The sequence below is a fragment of the Neomonachus schauinslandi genome, chromosome 12, assembly GCF_002201575.2.
Source record: "Neomonachus schauinslandi chromosome 12, ASM220157v2, whole genome shotgun sequence".
Taxonomy (NCBI): Eukaryota; Metazoa; Chordata; class Mammalia; order Carnivora; family Phocidae; genus Neomonachus; species Neomonachus schauinslandi.
Genome location: NC_058414.1, coordinates 31,475,218 through 31,486,626, shown reverse-complemented (window position 1 = coordinate 31,486,626; position 11,409 = coordinate 31,475,218).

The window sequence follows — 11,409 nt, the reverse complement described above, 5'->3', positions numbered from 1 at the left end:
ATAATTGTCTTTCTCTGATTGAGTTATTTCACTTAGCTTAATACCTTCTAGTTCCATCCACATCGTTGAGCATAGGAGAAGGGAGGGAAAAATAAAACAATTCAAAATCAGAGAGGGAGACAAACCATAAGAGACTCTTAATCATAGGAAACAAACTGAAGCTTGCTGGAGGGGTGTGGGTTGGGAGATGGGGTAACTGGGTGATGGGCATTAAGGAAGGCAGGTGATATAATGAGCACTAGGTGTTATACTGATGAATCACTGACCTCTACCTCTGAAACTAATAATACACTATCTATTAATTAATTGAATTGAAAGAAAATTTTTTTTTAAAGTTTAGTGACTTGCCCCAGGCCACACAGCTAGTAAGTAAACAGGCAGCTTCTCTCTGTTATCCCACCATTGAGTCCTAGTTCCTGACTTTGGGAACTCTCGAATCATTAACTCATGAATCATTAACCTCCTCTCCTTTCTCTGAAAATTGCCCCTCCTCTCTTATTCTGGTAGGTCTACCCAGCCATGCGCAGCCATGTTGTACCATATAACATCTCCACTCGGGCCCTAGTTAATTGGACCTCAGGTATATACTGCACCGAGCCAGAAAATCAGATTCTCTAAAGGAAGACTTTGGGAATTGAAACCAAGATACAGAGAGTTTGCGTCTCCATCTGTCAGAAAATAAAGTATGTAAATTTAGGAGCTATGAGGGGCCATGTTCCACTTTGAGAACAAATGTCAGATGAGTCTACAAAGAGAGGGATGAAACAGAAGCATAAAGAGAATCAAGGAACAGACACAAAGAGAGTAGCCAGTGGTTCTGCCGTCCCTGTTCCAGTGCTATGAGACCTACCTGTATTCTTAGCGCGGTATCCCACTTCCTTTCATCTAATTTGAGTTGGTTTCCATTACTTAAAACCAGGGTCTTAAATAGTAATATTGCAGAATCTGCAGAAGGCCAATTAATATCCCATTCACTAGGATATAGTGGCCAAAAGAAAGAAAAGGAAGGAAGAAAAAGGAGAATGGGAAGACAGCAGGGAGGCAGGAAAGAAGGAGAAACAGGGGCAAAGGGGGGAGGAAGGGGAAGAGAAAGGAGGAAGGGAGGAACAGATGGAGGGAGGGATAAGAGGAGAGGTTATTTTCCATATGTGCTATCTATAGCCACAATCCCTCAAGCCTCCCATTCTGTTCCATGGTAGGAAAGGGAATAGCTTCATGGCCTGGGTCTGCAGCTATGTGCATGTGCCCAAGAACAATGAAGTTGGTGGGAAACAAACAAACAAACATTTCCAGACTAATCATAACAGTGCTTTGGGAAAATGAACCTGGTGAATGGGTTTGGGAGTGGGGGATGGAAGCTGGGGGCATCGATAAGAGAGATCAGTTGGAAATGGAGAATGAACCCTAACAAAAAAAATAGACATTCAACCAACTGTTAACATATAACAATTCCTTTGGAAACTTCCTTTATCTCTACCCCCCAAGATACAAATATGTACAAATAGAAAGGGGAAGATGGTACGGAAAATGCTAAGAAAGAAGCCTGGATGACCCTTAGCAACCAAATGGCTGTGCAGGATAATGGAGGAAAGCAGGAGTCAAAGGTAACTGTCCCAGGTCTGGGGCCTGAGTGACTTCAAGAGTTAAGACCAGTAACTCCATCTGCTAGCAGGAGGAGCACTAGTTTAAAGGGCCGAAGCTCATGCGTACACAAGGTGTCTGCCTGGCCCTCATGGGGACGTCTACCAGTCCAGGAGAAAAGATAATCCAGCAGCCACAGATATGGGAGTTGCTCATCAGGGCTCACAGTTGACACGAGCTCATTTAGGCAGAGCTTTACAGGGAGAGAGAAAGAAGGACAAGCAAAGCCTGGGGGAGGAGCCACATTTGGGAATGGACAGATGGTGAAAATATGACTAAAAAACCCCAGAGAAAGCAAAGGAAATCAGGATAGCACAGTGCCAGGGACACTAAGGGAGAAGAAAGAGTGCAGGAGGGGGCAGCCCGCAGTTTTAAACACCTCAGAGAGGTTAGGAAAAAAATTGAGAATTTGAGACTAGCCATCAAAATTCACCTTAAGAAGTCACTGAGCACTTTCAGTTGCTTGATGAGAGAGAATATCAAATGACAAAGTGACAAAGGTCCCAGGGGTAAGTAGGTAGGAGCATGTAAGGAGAATGAGATCTGCCAAGTGTGTCTGGGGAGGAAGAGAAGCAGAGAAGAGAGGCCTGATCACAAGTGTTTCCTCTTCTCTTTTGTTGTGTTTGGATGGTGGGTTTGGGGTATCATTGCTGTCACTGTTTTGAATATTGAACAACCTGACTGTAGGGAGTGGGGAAGGGACCAGTGACCCCAGAGACTGAAAATGCATAAAAGGGTGTAAAATTGGTAGGAATAAGATCCTGGAAGGGACAAAGAGCATGAGGGTTCCTAAGGAGGAAAATCTGATTTGGAGAGGGAGACAGTTAAGCAAGCATGAGGTCTTCCATCCTCTGAAAAATCACAGGAGAGGCCTCCCGAGAGAAAGGACGAGGCCAGCATGTGAAATCACAGTCCACAGCACAGGCCTAGTAGTCAGCCTGGAACAAATGTTCGTCGAATGAATAAATGATTCTGCTACTCCAATATGGATGCATGACTGGAGCCACAGATGTGTTTGTCGCTGAAGGTTCTTTTTTTTTTTTTTTTAAGATTTTATTTATTTATTTGACAGAGAGAGACACAGCGAGAGAGGGAACACAAGCAGGGGGAGTGGGAGAGGGAGAAGCAGGCTCCCCGCAGAGCAGGGAGCCCGATGCGGGACTCGATCCCAGGACCCCGGGACCATGACCTGAGCCGAAGGCAGTCACTTAACCAACTGAGCCACCCAGGCGCCCATGTCGCTGAAGGTTCTTAAAATTTAGTTCAGAGAACAGAGAGTGTTCTATAACCAGGGGCCCTAAAGAGAGCCAGAAATAAGTTCCACTTGCCTTGAACATCAGAGAAGGGAAATGCAATTATGTGTCATACCCAAGTTAATTCAGCCACACCCGTATACTTGGAAGCCACAGCATCAGCAGAATAATTTGCCATTATGAAAGGCAAAGTACTATAAACAGAGAGCATTTTCATTTCTGTAAAGGAAACTCCATGACACCCTTCCACGTGGCCTGCCTCTAATGTCCCCTTTTTCCCATGAAATGACTTAAAGCCCTCCAGCACCAACATTCTGAGGGCAGCGTGCACCCCGTTTCCAGTGACCAGGCAAAGAAGGAAGGTCAGTACATGACCAAGGCAGAGCAAAGATGATCACGCATTCAGAATCAAAACTGAGAGCCGCAAATGACTAATGATCATAACCGAGTGTACCCTTCAGCAGAAAACAGAACAAAACATACTCAGTGTGATGGGGGAAAAAAAAAAATCTGGTATGCAAGATGTAAATAAAATGTAAAGTAACTAAAAAGAAAAAGAGCTTAGTCATTTTTGGAAAATTGGAATGTTACTTAATGCCATTTATCGATGCCCTTGAAGGGAACTGTGCTAAATAACCTAGGTCTGCAGAAGCAAATGATTTAGGGGTCTCAGACCCTTGCTGTCTTTCTAAGAGCTAATGCAAGGGTTCTTAAATTTCCTGTGCCATCGACCTCTTTGGCATTCTGGTGAAGCCCATGGGCTCCTTCTCAGAATAAAATTGATAAATGTGTAAGTAAGTTTACAAAAGCAACCGAAATTGAATTATAATTGAGTTTCAGTTTGTGTTTCATAAAAAATAGAAAATTTTTGCTCCGAACCTGAATTCACAGACTCCAGGTTAAGAACATTTGGTTGTCCCTTTTATAAATAGAACACATATAATTGGTGTTCACCAACTGCAATTATTACCAAAATAAACACAAGCTTTTACCTTCTAGAACTATTTGGACGTCAGTGAGTGATCAGACAGCAAAGACCCAGAACTGTGACTGCAGCCGGCACAGGAAAGATTAAAGTCCATGGATGCAGAGAATCTCTGATACACTCTGACAAGCAACATCCAAGAAATTCACTTTACTTCTAAACTGGCTCCTGGAAGGGCCCTGAAGAAAGATGAGCACAGTGGTGTTCCTTCAAGTATTCCAGCCTCACATGATTTACTCTCTGTGTCCCGAAAACCCATAATGGGCATATGACAATCTTAACTATCCAAGATCGTGTTGCTAAGTATATTTCTCTCTGCAATATTTTGATTAAAATTCTACTAGAAGAAAGATTCATTTCACCAAAATTCTAAGTTAGGCATTGTTCATTAAAATATTTTAAAATGCATGATAATTGTAGTGTTTATAATAATATACATGAAATACTTACAAAGCAAAGCCACAGAAGTACAGATTTCTTTTTATTTACTTGGTTGGTTGATTGTTGTTGGTATTGGGTTGTCTTTATCGCAAAGGTTAGGAGCAACCGCCTTAACTAATAAGGTATCCCAGCAAAAGTGGGCAACTGATGATCTATGAGACAGGAAATAACCATAAAAGAAGCAATAATCAGTAAGAGGTGAGGATCTTCATGGCATTACTCAAGCCAAGAATTTGTTATTTTCCCACCTAAAACCAAGTGTATTAATTTCCTAGAGCTGCCATGACAAGTTACCATAGGACTGGTGGCATAAAACAACAAAAATTTATTATCTCACAGTTCTGGAGGCCAGAAGGTGAAAATCAAGGTTTCAATAGGGTCAGTTCCCTCTGGAAGCTCTGAGGAAGAACCTGTTCCAGGCCTTTCTCGCAGCAACCCTTGGCATCCCTTCACTTGGGTCTGCATAACATCCCTTTGCTTGGGTCTGCTTCTGTCTTCATCTGGACTTTTTCTCTGTGTCTCAAACCATTCTCTTACAAGGACACAAGTTATTGGATTTAGAGCCCACCCTAAATCTAGGATGATCTCATCTCAAGATCCTTAACTACTTACATCTGCAAAGACCCGATTTCCAAATAAGTTCACATTCACAGGGGACTCACAGGGTTGAGGACTGGGATATATCTCTTAGGAGGACACCAATTCAACTTACTACACCAAAGAATCTTAAAATTTCATACATGCTAGCTACTGAGGCTTTTGGTAGATGATGACAGGAAATACACAAAGTATAAAGCATTTTTTTCCTTACACACAGTCTCAGTGGATACTTCTGTATTTTTAAAAAACTGCACATCATAAATTCTTAGCACTGCAGATCTGAACAATAAACACGGGTAGTATATGTAGCTACAGAACTGAAATAGAGTTGGTGCAGACTGTGTAGTTGAAACAGAAAGTTAAGATATTTTAGGGACTTAACTTTGAGAAATTATAGACACAAACCAGAAACTCCCGGTAATCATCTCTGAAATGAGCTGTGCCCAGGCCAGTCCTGGAAGGTGTGGGCTAGTGTAGGATGGAAAAACAGGATGAAGACAGATGTCTCCTTAGTCACTGCTGCCTAAGGGTGTTCCTCGTTCTTGAAGGAAATAGGCTGAGTATCACCCACCCCGTGTTGGAGCTATGACTGAATTGTTTAAGATATGCTGTCTATATTTGTTCTCAAATTAGCACTTGGTGAGTTTTCAAAAATTTATAGTTCATCTAGTGGTATGTAGCCAACTCTGCTAAACTAAGGCTTTTATGTTTACATAAAGTCCTAAAAAAGTGGGGAAAAAGACTCTTAATGAGGTACTAAGAAAAATGGTATCTGAGCTGGGTAGACCAACTTATACTTGCATTCAGAAAAGGGAGACTGCTTGATGCCCAAATATGGAAATTCTTGTTTGGATCCAACACCCTTTATATATCCTAAGACTTTAAAAGCTAGGTGCCAAGGTATGGTGATATGGCCTTTGTCCACATATATAACTTCATGAATATTTTTCATGTCTTCAAAATAGAAAGAATACGGTCACTTAAAAACTAGAAGTATGCATTCAAAGGTGTAAATATTTTATCAATTTGTTCACCTACTTATTGATACTATATAGTCCTTGGTAGATTTACAGTTCTTAGACTTACTAAACAGATTAACCCCACCTTTCCAGAAAGGACCCAGTCTTATTCTTCTTTGGTATCTCCCGTGATGCCTAGCACAGTTCTTGGGGTATAGTGAATCCAAGATTAATGGTAGCTACAAGATTGCCTGATACTTCATACTAAATGTTTGTTCCTTCTTATGGAAATGATCACCTGCAAATGTGATGATCTGAAGGGATTTATGTTAGAGAAACACTGCTCAACATTTTTCCCACTGAAGCAACAATGAAACCTGAGTTTGGGAAACACCTAAGTGTGCTGGTACATTCTGTGCCTTAGTCTCCTCACCTGTTGTACATGCCTCAGAGGGTTGTTGTGAGGTTTAAATAAATTAATAGTTGAAAAGTGTCCAGAAGAATGTCTGGCACATCAGAAGTTCTATATAAGCATTTTTCTTAGCACAAATGTTCCCATCACTAGCCTTCCAGAAAAAGATTTGTTTGAACAAGAAAACACATTAATACATCTTTCATCCACATTGCTGGGGAACAATGTCTTCCAAATTATTGTAATTACTACCTTGAAGTAGTCAATCCAATCAATCCATCAGTCAGTATTTATTGAGCACCTACTGAATGCCAGTAACTGTTCTCCAGCAATACAGTAACACAGTAATGAAGAAGAAACGGTCCCTGGCCTTCAACAAACTTACACTCCAGCGGGAAAAGAAACACATAAATATATCAATAAAAAGTTAGATACTTTCAGGTAATATGTACCATGAGGAAAATAAAACTATGTAATGCGACATACAGTGCCTACCTGAACGGTGGTGGATGGGAGAGCTAATCGGAGCTGAGAAGGTCATTAAAGGCAACAAGAAGACAAGCTGAGCTGAGACCAGAATAATGAGGCAGTCACTTGTAGCTCTGAGCTAAGACCTTTCCAAGCAGAAGCCGTAGTAACTACAACATGCAAACATCCCGCAATGGGAAAAAATGCTCAAGGTTAGTGTATGAAGTCATTACTTGAATGCTATCAGCTACAATCCATTGGACAGGGATGGACTGAAGACTGGGAAAAGGAAGAAGATAATTGGAGGAGTGGTCTTTATGCAGGTAGCGTGGGGTGGGATCCAGAGCATACCTGGAGAAAATGGCCTCAAGGGCAAAAAGACCCGGCAGAGTGTGTGAGGATGAATATGGTGGGCTCTTAGAACTGGAGGTAGGAAAATTAGATCATGTTGAGTTCATAACATCTGACTGAGTGGGGAAGAGAAGTGGAGATTTAAGAAGTCATTTCAGAGAGTTAGGCATTGAATATGCTTGCCAGGTACAGTAGGATGTCACTTAGTGTAATGTGCCATGTGTGGTCATGGTTTTGAAATGACTCCAGCCGGCACAACTCTGTGATTTTCTCCAGCAACACTTAGCTGCTTTGAGTGGAGGTGCAAAGTAGGCAGTTAGCTGGGGGAAACCAAGGTTGAGATTTTGCCAGATAAGGGAAATGCACAAAGAGATAGCCAAGGGAATCAAAAAGCATTTGCAAGAAAAGAGTCATAGTAGTATACAGAATCTCAGCTGGGTAAGAGAAGCGCAAAGATGGGGGGAAGCAAGAGCAAGTGACAAATAGAAAAATAAATAAGAGCAGGAATTGGAGGTCTTGATGAAGTTAGAAGCTAGCAAGAGTGGGACAGACAGGGTGAGTGGACTGGATGGACAGAGGTCATGATGAGAAAAGGAGAGTTTTGAAGTGAAAGTGTGGCAATTATTAGTTATGAAAAGGTGGATGTGCTTGACTATGAGTGGTTTCTCGCGAAGGACGGCAGGTCAGTATAAAAGACTGACTTTATGGGACACCTGGGTGGCTCAGTCGGTTAAGCGTCTGCCTTTGGCTCAGGTCATGACCCCAGGGTCCTAGGATCGAGTCCCACATTGGGGTCCTTGCTCAGCAGGGAGCCTGCCTCTCTCTCTCTGCCTGCCACTCCCCCTGCTTATTCTCTCTCTCTCTCTCTCTCTCTCCCCCCACCCAACAAATAAATAAAATCTTTTAAAGAAAAAACTGACTTTATGACAATCATTTTGGATAGAAATGCCATTAAAATGGTTTTTATACCATTCTTTGTATGATTGAAGCACACTAAACATAATGTTTCTTGTCATAATAGGGCTATTAATATAAAGATTAACATATTATGACATATATGGTAATTCCCTTAGTATTTCCTGATTGTTTTGTTCCTACAATAAAGTATCCCAGACAGTCGTACTTGGAGCCCTTGAGTCTGTTTTTTAGAGTTTTCCTGTCTCTTCCTTTTTCCCTTTCAGGCATAGTAGCCTCGAACCTGAACTTCTTCGAATTCACTAAAGTGTCCCTGAGTGAGGGGGTCTGTCATGAGCATGCTATGAAGGCACACACGAGTTGTGCCTTTCCACAATGTCAGCTGTATTCAATCGTAAAGCAAAGTTAAATCACAATTATAAAGCAGGTTCACGATTCCAGACTCAATGACATCTCACCATGTGATTAAACTTGGCTTCTCACACAGCACACGGAGCAGGACAGAAGACAAACCACAAACACACAAGATAACAGAAGGGTGCAGGAAGTTCATGAACCACATGCGAAGTCAGTCTGTGGGCACGCAGCTAAGATGAGGCCTCGGTCAGGTCCGGGTCAGCTCTTGGCACTGACTGCTTCTGATGTTCAAGCAGCGAGGGATCCTGGTTCTGTTCGGAGATCCATCAGGCAGAGCCTTCGGCTGCAGTTGCGTTTTTTAAGTGGCCAGACATAGAGGGGTCATGTCTGGAGTCTGACAGTTTGCTACCCAAATCCTCTCCTTTGTAAAGGGATTTAATGGATCTCAGGCCCCCGCAGACCTCCTCTGGTTCTACTCATTATCAGTTCTGGGGTGTCAGCTGACACTGGTCCTAGGGATATCTCCTAGCTACAATACCTAAACTGCTTGCGTCATTGCTTGACATGAGAGACTCCATTTTGCTCTCTACAGGGTCCTAATGGCGCTACAGTTAAATTCAATGTACTTAACTGAATCTGTTTGGGTTTCTTAGGTGTGACCTTTACTTGGCTTCCTTCCTTCCCTCTGGTCAAATAAGATTTATTCTTTGAAGGGGAAAAAGGGCACCAGGATCGAAAGATGTCAATCCCTCCAAAAAATAGTAAGGCTTTATTTCTAGCAAGTGGATTTTTTTTTTTTAAAGATTTTATTTATTTATTTGAGAGAGAGAGATACAGCGAGAGAAGGAACACAAGCAGGGGGAGTGAGAGAGGGAGAAGCAGGCTTCCCGCCGAGCAGGGAGCCCGATGTGGGGCTCGATCCCAGGACCCTGGGATCATGACCTGAGCCGAAGGCAGACGCTCAACGACTGAGCCACCCAGGTGCCCCTAGCAAGTGGATTTTGACAAGATTTGACAAACTTCTCTATTTAAATTTCTAGTGTTTACTTAAAATATGTCTCTTGCTTTCTTCTTAAGGAACAGCCATTAAGATAGGAATGGCCCTGGATTTAAGTTCAGTTAAAATAGTTCTGATCTAGGGTTTTAAGTAATTCATATTTGAGTGACATAAAAAATTATAACCTACCAGTCCACTGCCTCCAAGTATGCTTTCATGTGTGGTCTTCCTCATGTATCAAATCCATTAGGTAATCACTGCTTTACAAAATGCAAGAAAGCACAAATTAAGAATATTCCAAATAGCCACTAGCCCCACCAACTCAGAGATCTACCTAAAGGGGACCAGGAGAATAAGCTATTTTGTTTTCCTCCACCACTTTTTTTTTTTTTTAATGATTCTAAATATTTTTTTACTTAGGCCATTTGAAAGCATCTGTCCAACAGCCCTTTTTCCTGCAATCGTTATATAAAAACACAGGTGACTGTTTTGACTAATCCAAACCCTTTCAGCACCTTCTTACGGTCCCCAAATGCGAAGAGGGTAGGCTCTCCTTCGTTTTCTATAATGAATGCTGGACATCCTCCCACAGCCTGTTTACAAGTGCTAACTGCTGGGACTTAGTGAGATATCTCACTACAAAGACGCTTTCAGAAAAAAGACCCAGAACTCCATTACATTTTCACAAAATGCTACTGCAAACATAGAAGATACAGAGCTGGGAGGGAAGTAATTAAATGAAAAGGTTATAGCTCAAAAAGAAGTCTGCGGGGGGGGGGGGGGGGGAAGCAGAACCCTGGGAATAGCAAGAGATAAGTAGCCAGAGGCATTGGCCTTTTCTGAACGATTTTAGCACAACAATGTTTGGCAATCAACAGAGCCAGTTACTTGAGCTTTCCATTTCCGCTGGTGAAGAGCCGGTTTAATCACATCCATACAGTTTTTACATGAATGGTTTCAAAGATCTTCAATTTCTACATATTTCTCTATGGGTTTCTACCAACGCATCATTTTTCCTTTGAAACACTCATTCATTCATTCATTCATTCAACAATATTTATGGAGAGCCTGCTACGTGCCAGTCACCATTCTAGGTGTTACATACACAGCAGACCACAAACAGCACAAAAATTTTTTGTCCCCATGGCTCCGGCAATCCAGGGGAAAGACAAACAATAAACATAGTAAATCATTCAATTACAATGCAGTAGAAAGTAGTGAGAGCTATGGAAACAAAGCAGAGAAAGAGGGGATGAAGGAAAGGGAGCTGGTCTGGGCATGTAGGGACATAAATTCAAATAGGCTTGCTTGACTGCTCTTTCTGAATGATCTCTAAGTTGCACTGTTAAGTGAAAAAAAGCAAGGCGTAGAATGTAACTAGTAGGCTGTCACTTGGATTTTTTAAGACTAAATAGACATGTTTTCATATGCATAGCCTGTCTATGAAAGGAATCCAATAAATCATCAACAGGGTTGCCTCCGGGAAGGAGAACTCCATGTCTGGGGGGAAATGCTTTCTTATGCACTGCTTTCAAATCTTGAATTTTGCACCTGTGCATCAATTTTTCAAATATTTTAATTAATCCTTTCAAATGAAGTTTTACATAACCAAAAACAATCTACAGTAGTGAAATCAATTGTTTGGCAAATAATTTATACATATAAAACAAATCATCTATATTTGGCATTTCCTTACCAGCATGATAAAGTTTTATAGTTATTTTTAAGGCAATTAAAGGAAGAAAAATAACTCTTAGCAAGTAATTGATCTTTATAAACAGTCAAAAGTATGCGGGGGAAAAAAATGGCCTCATACTTTCATTATTCTTGTCTTTTTTCTCCTGAGATCTGCTTTACACTCATTTCATTGCAAATTCTGTTTGAGCAGAACAATGGATTAAGCTACATTCACCCTTTTCTTTTTTTTTTTTCTTTTTTGTCTCTTCTTCAGTATATGACAATTCAACAGTTCAACTAATCTTCCTTACTGGCATCAGGCACAGTTTAGCTCGCTGTACTGGATTCACCTC